The 13,251-nt window shown below is 38.0% G+C and overlaps 1 long non-coding RNA gene across 2 annotated transcripts in view; it reads right to left on the reverse strand.

Moving 5' to 3' along the window:
• Positions 1 to 12,537, reverse strand: part of LOC135302780 (uncharacterized) — a 19,569-nt gene extending 7,032 nt beyond the window's left edge. For both annotated transcript variants that reach the window (XR_010364345.1, XR_010364346.1), the window contains exons 1-2: positions 12,165 to 12,537; positions 11,987 to 12,040 (exon numbers count right to left, since the gene is read on the reverse strand). This is a non-coding gene — a long non-coding RNA (uncharacterized LOC135302780). The remainder of the gene's footprint in view (positions 1 to 11,986; positions 12,041 to 12,164) is intronic.
• Positions 12,538 to 13,251: the final 714 nt, after the last annotated feature.

The raw sequence follows: 13,251 nt of genomic DNA on the forward strand, positions 1-13,251 counted from the left end.
TCATAATGGAACTAATACTTTCTTTTTTCTTGTGGAAATGCATTGATCAATATCCTCCAACTTAGTTGAACCTGATGTTTAAGCATGAGTTTACTTCAATGTTTTCTTTTTTTCTGGTCATGCATTTATCTTAAGGATATTCCAGTTAAAAATGTTATTCCAATATATTCCTAGAGATGTTGTTTCATTAGTAAACTCTTTCTACTTTTCTCATAATAATTTGTCCAATTTGCTAATTATCTACATCCAACATATTGATTCTTCACCAATTCAAATTCTGTTGCCATCATAAAACAAATAAAGAAACAAAACCCCACCAAAAGCACAACGTAGAGTAGAACAGCATGAGACGTTTGATCCCATTTCCCACTTCCCACATGTGTTATGGGAAGTTCTCACACGCATTGTGTTAATTATGTTCTCAGATAATATTTTTACTTATAGTCTATATCTATTTCTTATATAGCATTCTCCCACTTTTTAATTGTTTGAAGTTTTTTCTGGTGTTTGACTTGAAACAGAGAATACAAGTGTCCAGTACTTATTACTACAGATTTCCAACGGAAACATTTCATGCTCATGAGTGCTGGTTGTAACTCAGAATAGTATTTTCAACTTTCATTTCTTCATCCTTACTAATCTTTGTCTGCACCCTTAAGATCAACAACTCCATCACTATTATTACTGAAAACCTGCAGCAAAGTATTGTCTGTTTTTGAGGATTATCTAAATTACTATCTCAGTCTCATCCTCACTGAAGAATCATTCAAGTTTTCTTTTTCTCATTTTCTCTTAATGTTTTAAGAACCTGTTGCTGCCCTGTGCAAGACCTAACTCGGCTTGACTTCTCCCATTTCCTTATTTTCCTACACTTACCAGATTGTTTTGCTGATTTGTGCTTTATTCCATGCATATTTAGATATGTTTCACTGGTTTGCTTGTGCACACTTCAAATGCACATTTATCTATTTACTTTTTATTTCTCCTCATCCTAAACTGTTCTCTGTTCCTTAACAAACAATATCCAAAGTTCATCACTAAAATACAGAATAGCTGAGCTGATGATCATTTTAGGTGACAATCGGGTCTAAGCCCTCTTTTCCATGCCTGACAATCAGAACCACTATTGCTTCCACCACAAAGGCAGATTCTCTGGTCATCTACAAAGATCCCTATTTTGTATAGAGGATGATGTTGCCTAAGATTAGAAGATTGGGTTTTTTGTATTTCTGCAATGAATGTAGCTCAGTGTTTCCTGTGTAGATCTCAAAGATCTCCTCAATGCAATTCTTACCATTCAGTCAGACTTTCTATCTTCTATCTTCCTTGCACATTCAGCTATCTGTCACTTTCTTTTAAACTTTGTTCACCATTTTCTAAAGGCACTCCTGGGATGTACCAATGTAGTCAAGTTTGTATATCTATAAACCAGACCCAGATAGTCTGAGTTCTGGGCTTTTTGTGCATTTTAAAATGTTTCTTAACCTTTTTTCCCCCTTAAGTTGCATAAGCAGTAAGAAAACTCAAGACTAGGATCTGTCATCTTTTTAATTATCTACATGAAGAATTTTGTAGATGAGTTACACACAGTAATGTCTTAGGACTGTTGGAGGGCTAATTCAATTTTTTGCACTCAGGCTGGTCAGAACAACCTTTACAGATACAGCCTTTACTCCTCACTAATTTCTTTTTCAAAGTGCGTATTAATAGGCATTTTAACCTGTAAGAGGTAGACCAGATAATGAAGATATGTAGTTAATTATGATGAAAGTCCAGCCACTGTGCTTAGGGTAATGCAGTGGGATTTGGTGGTTACTCTGCCTTAAGGAACATTTTATTTTCCATTTAATTTTTAATATTACTTTCAAATCCCCTTCAAAGTTGTTTCTAATAATCTGAAAACTTTTAACTGCAGCTGCATGCTTTACCTCTTGGCACTAGACTACAGATACACATCTCCAAGTGCTAACCCTCTGAACAGGGTTAGAAACTTACACCAGGCTGAGTGCCTTCATTCATCATTGTAAGCTTGTGAATGACAAGCAGTATATCCTTGGTGGTAACAGCTGAGAACAATAATTTCTATTAAGTATAAAGTCAATATTCATAATATAACCCCAGGTTTCTGTCAACTGTTGGAACCATCAAATGCAATTCAGAGTTACTCTTGTTGAGAAATACATTTAGGGCAGGTAGCTCTATCATGCATTTTAGTGAAGTCTTTGGTCTCACTGTAACTCTGAAAAACACAGTTCTACAGATTCACAAGCATTTTTAAAGCTCAGTCAGGGAGTGTAAGTAATTTGTGCATATTTTTCTTTTTATGTATGCACCATCTTAACAACAGGCTCAGTCACACCGGGGGAAAAAAAAAAAAAAGCAATTTGTCAGGGAGAGGTAATTTCTGACTCCAAAATCATCCACAAAAGTCTTTGATTATATGAGGCAACTGGTGCTCATGGCAAGGGCATAAGCTTGATTAATCAGGGATAAAATGACTGCCTTTCTGCAGTCAGACAGCATCCTGAGTCCACCAAGAGTTAAGGGCTTTACACCTACTTTGTTGTTTGTTAAACAATTTCTCTTCTGTTTGTTTTGTTTGGCAGGTAAAACACTGACTCCTGCTCCCAGCTAATGTCTCTGATTCTCTGTATGCAGCCGTGTATATGCCTGACTTGTGAAGTTATTAATCAAGGAATCAGACACAGAGTGGTTAGGGCTGGAAGGGACCTTGAGATTGTTTAATTCCAACCCCTGCAATCTGCAGGTGGTTTCTTTGGAAGGAGGTGTGTTAAATGACAGAAGAGTGAAGAAAGCAGCTACTGTGAGCTCCATACCAGGTAGAATATGCCTGCACATCAATATGGCCTGGAGCCTGGAACAGTGCCTGAATCTAATCCTGGAAGACATCATCCACTTGTAAGGTTCAATGCCTAAATCCCTCGCTACTGTGGTCACTTGAGAGGGCAAAATGACCATGCTTTAAAACCTTGCATTAGCTTGTAAGATTACAAAAATATTACCATCCTTTTGTCCTGTAGGATCCTGTTTCACCATATAAATAAAGAAAATTTGTTCTCCCCTTCATTATAAGCCATGGAGCTGAGCTACAACATTTTTTTTAAAAAAAAGTATTCAAAAAGGAAAAAAACCCAGTTCTTCCAGGTTTTTCTGCTCTAATACTGAATGGCAGCTTCAGAGGAACAAATAATCAAGTAAGGTATATGGAAACTCCTTGGTTTGTAAGCACATATGCAAGGGGGAAAGTATTTGGAAAACCAAGAATAAACCAACGTGCTGTATTTTGCAGGGAAATCTTCTGAGACTCCCAAATCCTCTTGTGCTTATGTTTTGAGGGGTGCATGTACAAGGCTTTTATCTACCACCCATGTGTCGAAAAGTAATAGGAAATAAAGTGAAAAAACCTCATGGGTAATTGATATAGAATACGTAGGCGATCTGAAGGGAAAATCAGAACCAGAGATGTGCCAGGGAACAAAAAAAAAAAAAAAAAAAAAAAAAGGATGATATTTAAAATGCCAGCCTCCTGTGAGCCCGTCGGCTTCCTATCACTTATTTTGCAGCTCTGGGTTCCCACGGTGGACTGCTGCTGCCATCTACTGCCACCAGCACTGCCAGAGGCTGAGCTCCTCTCCTGCAACCTGGTCACAGGAATCGGGGCCAGGGAGGAAGGCAAGGCATGAAAGATTTTGAGTCAATAAAGAAAAAACAGTTTCCAAGGAGAGAAGACATCACGGCCAAGATTAAAAACTCAAGCACAGATTTCTCCATTAATGATATAATGTAAAAAATGTCCGTTTTCTGAGGAGGGAAACCTAAATGGAAAATCTTTTGCTTTTAAAAGGGAAGGGAAAGCTACATCTGGATCCACACTTCTGTCATGTAGTGACCTACACCTATAGTCAAGGTCCTAAATATTATTAGTTTAAGTGACATGGCTGACAGTCTATCTTCAGCTTCATTAGATGATGAAATGACTTGCACAGCAGGAACGCTAAGGAAGGACAAACAGCCTGAGGTTAAGTCCAAGTCTCCTAATTCAGTCACCTCTGCTGCTCCTGTTCTAGGAACAGAGGGGTTCAGATGCTGGTAATGGAAATCTTATATCTGACCCTAGCCTAAAATTCACAGCAACAAAGACTCAGAGAACAGACAAGCCCCCAGTTATTGCAGGTATTTCTAAATGAAATCTGGAAGGAAAGAACTGTGTACTGAAAGACAGACTATGGAAAGAACAGAAAAAAAAACTGGCAGGGGACCTACAGCATGTCTGTTACTATCCAGCAAGATATATGCTGGATTTCATAACCTCTGAATTTCACATAGTCCATTGCAGGTGGCAGCAAAGATCAGACCCAGACCTCCCCAATCTCAGATCATATTTCTTCTCTGTTGGTGTTATATAGCAGTCTTCATTAGCAATACCAATCCACACAGTGGTTGCAGAGATCTGAGAAGTGAAATAAATTAGCCTTTCCCCTTCTCTGTGCAGCTCTTGTGAGACTGTTCTCAGTGTTTAAGTCAACTGAGTTTAGTAGTCTCTAACTTGAATTTATTACATTACCTGAAATGCACAGTGGAATAATTTTAAGTTGATTTAGCTAAGCACAGTGATAAAGTAGTGTTTTTAATCCTTATACCATTTGTCTTCGATAGCTACACTACACCACGTGGGCCCTTTCTATATGGGTTAAAATACAAGCCAGTCTGTATGGCATTTCTGGTACTATGACTTCATAAAAATGCAATATCTATGCATGTCATTATCCTTATTGTACACAAAGTACTAAGAGCTAAGTTATATAAGCAAGGGTACTGTGCCCTAGCAGTGTGATTGAAGCCAAACCACTGTCCACACTGACACAACATTGAAGTATTCCCAGGAATATACTCACTCTTCTCTAATCTCCTCTAAAAGCTACCAAAACATGCCTGACAAGAATGGCCTTTGTAGACCTTCCTTGCTCTACACTTCACCAGACAGATTCTCAACAGAAGAGCTCCTAACCCAGTGATAGCCCATCTCCATAGACGCTTGTTCCCTCACAGAGCCCACAGAAGTGAGGAAAGAGGGTTGTCTGGCACTGCAGTCTTCTGGCAATTTATCCCTTGGCCACACTTCTAAACCACAGAGACACAGAAGCCAGATCAAATGCCTGTTTGCAGGATGCAGGATAAATCCAGAAACAGAGTGATACTGTCCCAAAAGCTGTGCAAGGTAAATTGTTAAGATGGGAAAAGCATTATTAACCCCATTTACAGGTCAGAAAGGAACACAGCTTGGGCCTCTGCCTTTCCTGAATGACACTTTTACTGTATGACAAAAACTACAAATGTGCAATTCCAGGAGACTAATACAGATGCTCGATAATGAGCTAAAATATTATTGGCAATGAGCCAATAATCAAAAATTAATAATCTAGCCAATTAAACTTGCCAATAGAATTAGGCAGCTACTTTAAATTATCCCAATCATAATGATGAGTATTCACTGTTTATATCTGTACAATACATGTTACAGAGAGCCTTTTGGAAATTTCACTAAATGTTCTCCATCACCATGGAAGTAACTATGTAGTACTTATTTTCTGCACGGTTTTTGTCTTGGTTTGCACCTGAGAGCGGAAACAAGTCCTCCCAACTGCACAAGGGCAAAAAAAACCAAAACAAAAAACCAAACAAACAAACAACAAAAAAAAAGGCAACAAAAAAGCCACAACTTTTTCTTCTCCTTTTAGAATCTGGCACATACAAATGCAGGAAAAACATATGATTTGTGCTTACATGATGTACACTGTTACCCCATGCACATCCACTAGACCATCACAGCTTTCCTAAAAAATGAAACAAATCAAGGGCCAGCCAACACTAAACCTTAAGATCAAATCAACAGAGAGGGGGTCTTGCAGGTATTTTTAGAACCATGAATCACAGGAAAAATTAGGGGAATCAAAACACCTTGGTTTTCCTCTTCATGCCATGGTGAAAAAAAACATGGGCTATAATCAAAGCACTCAGGGTATCAATGGAGTTATATTTTTCAGAAGGGAATTTTTTTTTCTCCTCTTTTATTTATCAACCTATGTTGTTTTGTCACTGCATTTACATAAAACTGGATTCATTTATAAAAGAATGTGTGAAAAAGGAGTTGATTAATGAGGATACCACAGATCTACTTCTACCAGTCACCTAATATTCAGTTTTGACTTTTCCAAGCCATTTCCAATATGATTTGGTTTCAGGAATAACAATTTCATGAATTCATAAATTCCATAAAGGTCACACTCTTATGAGTTACTAGTGGCTTGATTTTAAAGTGCACTTTGCTGCCATATTCCAGCCACCTACAATGGTTCACAATTATGACTTTCTTAAAAATAGAGGGATATTCCCAACATATTAGTCATTACTTAATAATATCATTTCTGTTGCTCTTCTACTATATGATGGGCTCTTCACAGTATCTCATACTACTGCTGTGTTCAGTGAAGCTCCTGCTATGTTTCACTCCAGATATGGATGCAATTCATTGGCAACTACAATCCTTTTCCCACATTGTATAAATCAATATGCTGCCTTTCAGACAATCAATAAAGACTGCCAAAACTTTGAATGCTGAAAATGAAAGGTGCACAGCATATTCAAACAAATGTAAAAAACAGACATAAAAACAAAATAGTCCACTTCCACCCAATAAACCTGGTAGCTTCCTCAGAGCTGCAGATGCCCGTTAGCCCTGTGTGATGACTTTAGTACACTGGAGAAGTGATGGGGCAATAACCAAATTTCTTCTCAGCACCTCTCAACTTCATTTTCTTCTAGGTCACATTTATGAAGGTTATGACCCCATGCAGCAGACATTGAGAGGTGGTTTTATTTGATCAGTACTTCAGACAATAAAAATTCTGATGAGAGAATACTACCTTAACACACTTGTCCAATTTAATTTGCATTTGATGCAACCCTTCTCAACTGGGACCACTCATGACAGCTCAGGATCAAATCCAGACATCTTTCTCATAAACAAAATAGCCACCAAAGTGAAAATAAGATCTGAGTAAACTTCAGCTAGTTGCACAAACAAGGAATTATCTCTGAAACTCCCAAAAAAGTTGATCATAAGCTTTTGGATTTATCTTGAAACCATCCATTCTTTAAATGTAGTATTTAAATGTCTATGCTACACTAACACATACTGATGGGACAAACTCTAATTTCTATCCAAGTGTTGCATAACAGCTTTGTAGTTGGATGTGATATTCAGTAAGCTGAGTGGCTGAGGTCTGAAAACCCTAAAACTAGTTTCATCACAAAACTTTTCAAAATATATTTCTTTTCCCTGGAACATGCTCTCCCTCAGATCTTTCTGCTGGTTAAGGGAAAAAAGCCACCCTGTGCATGAAACACTTTAAGTCAGCTTGTAGCATGACAACTTCTAGCACAGAAAATGCCTGTTGGATATACTATTCACAATCATTAATCTCAGCCTCAGTCTGTGCACTGAAAAATGGGAATTAAGAAAAGGAAGATGGTCTGGTAGCACCAAATCCCTGACCTTTTCTCATTTTCTTAGATAAAAGAATTGGTCTGAGTGGTAAAGACCAATTCAACCTCATTGGCTTCAGCAGTCATCAGGTGGTGGGGATGAACCTGGTGTTTCAAAGAATATGCAAGACAGACAACTTTCTGAGTACATTGATCACTATTATTTTAGGGTGGCATCATGCAGTGCTAACTCAACTATTTTCATTTCATTTAAAATTATTTTCCTTCCATGTTACTGTACATAAAAGAAACATGATATTTTTAATATTTTTCCTCTTCTATGATACAGCTACTAATTAGACAACTGCAATTTTATTTAGGTTTAAAAAGTCAGCTATACATAAGGAAAACATCAATATTTTTCACATGGAACTATATGGCTTTGCATTATCTTTATAGGGCACAGAAACCTATCTAAGAGTACAGGAGAAAAACCTCACATAAATACCTTATTTACAGAATGCAAATAGGACGGCAGAGAAACATGAAAATGTCAAAACCTTAACCAGCTATTTAAAAGTTCTGGTTTTGCCACTGACTGTCACCAGCTGCTCCAAAGAAACTTGGCACACACACAAGACTTTGTCTCAAGCCTAAAGGTTCCTGGTGAAAGGCTGAAATGTAAAATTGTCCCAGGCTCTGAGAAGGCTTGCAGAGCATGTCACAACAGGACATGCAGTACTGAGTACTTTAACTCATTGCCCTGCACCCCAGCCCTCATTTCAAACCATGGTTGTTTGCTTTAGACCTTGAGGAAAATGTTTGAGGAATCTGCCACAAAAAAATAAAGTAGTGAAACTGGTGGTACTTCAGAAAACTTCTAATACTTTTATTCCTAAGATGAATATTCTATTCTCATATATGGAGAAGCTATTGCCTTAAGTGATAACCTGCCATGGTCATTTTCACAGTGTAATTATTGGTGTGAAAAAAAATCTCTGCTTTTAATTTCTCATTATATTTCTCTATAAACATTTAGATAAATCTTTGTATAGAAACATTAGGAAAATTGATATTTAGGACAGGCAGAAATATGTGCATCAGAGCACTAAAGAGGAATGCTTTTGCTGGATATGTGTTTTTCCCAAGACACTGTTCAACAGTCCTGTATTCTACACAAGACAGATATAGATCCATATACCAGCCCTTCACTGGCTCATCCCTTATTTTACACTCGGCCAATTTTAATCTCTTTCAATTGCTGCAAATAGTAAGATAGACATTATTTCCAGAAGTTATATTTAGGTGGGTCTCTTGGTTATGTCTAGTGAAAAGTAAAGCAGTTAAAATTTTGCTGGAGATCTATACTCGTGTGCTCTCATTTCAGACATGAAAGCCCAGAAGAGCAACCTTTTTTTTTCTTCTTACATGGCTGAAAGTTTATTTGGTTTGAGATCAAAGTCATTATTTGTTTTTTGCTAGTGATTCATAGCCAGCTGCAGTACCTGCCAATCCAGTTGGCATTTGCTCTTCCTCACCTTATCACCACAATAAGCATTCTGCAAAGGAGCTTGATGTTCAAACTGATTTCTGTGAGGCAGCAAGGATTCAGCTCCTTCTGCTGTAGCTGTGTTTGGGCTACAGCAAAAAGAGATGCAAAAGCTCTGTATTAATCAGCACCAATGACTTGAAGAAACTAACAAAAGCTAAAGCAGAGAGAAATGTGCTGCTTTATCATGACTTTTATAATTATTATATTTAAATTTCATCTATAGTTTTTTGTTCTTTAATGCTAAAAAGTACATGAGAAACCTGATTTTCTGCAAGTGAAAGGACAGTAAGGTTTATATTAAAAATTAATAGGCAAATTGTAGCAGGTAAAAAAGGCCTGGCAAAAAATCAAAATGCATTCAAACTAATAATTTATAGCATTAAAATTTGTAACATAACTGAAGTTTAGTTTCTTAATGCATACATGGATGTGCATGTGCACTTTTACAGGTGTATATAATGTGCACACAGACATGCAGAAACATGAAGTTGCAGCTAGCTTTCCAAACTGTGAGACAAATGCATGGACAGAACCACCTCGGTCTCTTAACAAAGAGGATCACTTTTGATCTCATGTAAATTCACTGAAGTCAGGGGAATTACACCAGAGAGAGGTTTGACCCAGAATGTCAACAATTTTGAGAAAGTACGGATTTATTTATTATGCAATTATTCACACAGAGGGACTTGCTTTCTCTTTTAAGAGGATGTGTCACGCAGTTTGATGTGTGCTGCTCCTTTTTCAGAAACTGCTTTCTCAGTTCAGGCAAAGGCAGAACAAGCAGTGTCAGGGACTTACATATTTGATTTGCCTGTGTTTGCAGTAGGAATATAAAGTTTGCAAGTCAGCCACACTAAGATACATTGCATGTCCTAGGACAGTGGAGAAGATGGGATTCCTCCTTCCTGGGTAAATAAAGAATGAGATGAATTTTGAGACATCTTCACTGCACCTGTTTCCTGCTCTTTTGTTAGATCTCATCCCTCCCTTTTCCTTCCCTTGAAAATATTTCAGTTTATTTGGCTAACAACAGCACATCTTCCCTCTAATACATATCTAAAGCTCAGTAAAAGAGGATCAAGGAGTCCTTTCTGGCACCAAGACAAATAGTCCAGGCTGACTTATGTGCCTTTGATTTAGAACTGCCTTCCCCCAAAACATATTGGCCATACACATACTCCATAGTACTTCCTCCAGATTCCCCTTTCAGCTGTATATGATTTTTCTATGGTCTCACAACTTAAATATAATTGGTTTGTGCACTCCTTCCAATTAAGAGCCAAAGACCAAACAGAAACTTACATAGTAGGAATGGCTGGGTAGAAGAAATGCTTTAGTTTCTTCTTTGGCCCTCATTTATATAACACCATGCACATACTGATTTTGACCATTTTACATTCCTACAGTCTCAAGTAGCTGTCTGGAACAGATTCACTATATCTTCCCATACCTTCTTGTTCCCAGCTAGCAGCGCAACCACCTCTAGCCAGTAGTTACTGCAACTCTACAACTGGATTTCTTCTGCTAAAATATAGAATTCGTTCTGAGGAAAATCACTAACAGTGCCTCTCTTTCTTCTTTCACACTGAGTTTATTGTTTATATACCTATATCCAGGCCTACCCCACTTAATCCAAGACATTCAACCAAATTTTCAAATCATCCTCAGCTGCCCCTGTGTTTAAAGGAAAGAGGTGGGGAGAGTCATTTAAGCAAAGTCATCTCAGAACTGCACTATTTATGGTAGATGTCTGCATTTTTCTTCTGATAATATGGATGTCCAAAACAATCTTATTTGAGCATAGTACTTGAGGCAAAAAGGCAACAGGCAGCCCCTAGCAGAAGTAAACAGACTCCCACCCTGTCTCAAAAGCAGGTAGATATTCAGTGATTCTGGATCTCTCCATCAGCAAATCCTTTCTCCAGGACTGCAATCCAAACCCCATATAAAGTTCCAAATCAAACTCTTCCTACATCTCTTGGCAGCCACAGCCTCAAGATCCCTGTCATCACTCAGCATATTTATTACTCAACTTACATATCAGACATTTAGAGATAAGCATTGGTGACAAAATCTCAAGAAGCTGGTAACAAATATGACTTCAGAGATCAAACACTCAGTGGGACCAAATCTCCCTGTAAGAGCTCTGTGTCTTGGTAGATACCATCTCTTGTTTACTGTCTTTCAAAGAATGGAGTCATTTAACAATGAGCAAAATGCAGGATATACACAGGCTTACAGAACATCAATGAGACACTCACTGTCTTGATACCTCATAGGATTGCTAATGTGCCTCTAATGCATAGTGACTTAACAAAGTGCATGCTCTTCAAACTATGGTGATTTCCAGTATAAAGAGCAGGTATGAGCATTCCCCACAAATTAAATTATGAAGACAGTAGCTGAAATCCTGAGGGTAACATTGCCAAGTTCCTTATCAGGACTCAAGAAAACACAGCACAAGATAGTCTCCAGGGAATTCTAACACAATCTTCACCAAAAAATATTATGTTGGTTTGGAGTTTAATCAGTATCTTGGAAATTACATGCAAATTTACAAACTACTAAATTCATAATTAGTGTAAGTGTTATGAAACTATTTCTTCCCTTTGTAAACTGAGAAACAAGTGATGATTTACAAACAGTACAATCAGTGTACCAGCAGATGTAGGGATACTTCTGATTGTGCTTGCCCATGTGCCAAAAAAAGGGCTTTTATCTTTACGTGATAAAAATCTTAAATAGCAGTAACACTTCATCCCCAAGCTCAGGGACAGTACGGTGCCAATCACGAGATGAGGTTAGAGAGAAATTGCTTACAGAAGCATTGTGATGAACAGTTTTATTCTCCAGTAGAGCCTCTGGAATATATATCACCGAAATTATTGGTCTACATCATCAGTTCAAAACTACCAACACAGTACTTACCTTTAAACTGTCTGGGACACAGAGTAATCTGACCACAGCAGCACATAACAATCACTGTGGTCACCAATAAAGCAAAGACAAAGAAAACAATAAGTTTAAAAAAATGTTATCATTGTATAGGCACTGGATTGATACAATGGCAACATTTTAAATGCACTGTCCATATGGAGTATTTTACCTGTGATTCCTGAGCATTTCTGTGTACCAATCTTCTAAAAGGAGCCAAAACTCCCTCCCCCCTCTCCAAAACGTAGATACTCTCACTGATCAAATCCATTTAAAAAGCAGCCCATAATTAAGATTTTTTTTAAAGTTAGATTTTGTATTATTAAAGCATAATGGGGTCCCCTAGGTTCCAATTAAGAAACTGATTAAAAAAATCTTTGAGCTTAAGAAGCTGCAGGTAGGGAGTTCTGCTCTCAGCTGCCTTGAATTAGCATATTGATGGCACCACAGCCCTAGTTGGAAGGAAAGGCAGAGACCCTGCAGACATTTTGCCAGGCCAGCACAGTGCTTTGTGAGCACTCCTGCCTCAGTCCAAGGAAAAAATTACTTACACAGCCAGGCCTGACCAGCAACAAAAAAAATTATAGCAAGAGAAATGTACTGGGCAAAGTATTTGCTGGTAGTGGTGCTTCAGGGAAAAGGTATTGTGATTGGAGCAACATGAAAAAGAACAAATTCTAAACCAAAACAAAACCTATGAGGTTTCTGGCTTGGATTTGGAAGGGCATTACTCTATGACCTTGATCCATAACAGAGCTACAGCTTCAGTTTCAGCATATAGCAAAGTTCTGGCACAAACCCAGAAGTTTGCTTTAGAAAGGCCCTTGAAATCTGGGTTAACTTTCATCCTCTCAAAAATTTAAGACAATTAACCACACTTGTTTCAAATTGAAACCCACAAAAAGTGAGTTTAGCAGGATATTTAATTTTTCATTCAGTGCTCTTAAACATTAAGCTGATGCTGGTAGAGTTCTTAAACCTAGTTCCATCCTAGCAGTCAGTTCCCAGAGCACTCAGGCACTTACTGAACCCTCCAAAGCTTTGTGAGCACTGTGGAACCCACCACTGTGAGCAGTGGGAATTTCCTACCACGGGTGCCCAGTCTGCTGCTCTACCTGCTCCTTCCTGATCTAACCAAGGTTCTTCATGCAGAGGCAAAGGAGAAACTTACAAGGCACTGTAGTAGCAGCTATTAAGGAAATTGCTTAACAAGGTCCTCAGGAGACACAGTACAAAGTTCAGTCTTGGTGAGATAATGG

Source organism: Passer domesticus, chromosome 6 (genome assembly GCF_036417665.1).
Source record: "Passer domesticus isolate bPasDom1 chromosome 6, bPasDom1.hap1, whole genome shotgun sequence".
Taxonomy (NCBI): Eukaryota; Metazoa; Chordata; class Aves; order Passeriformes; family Passeridae; genus Passer; species Passer domesticus.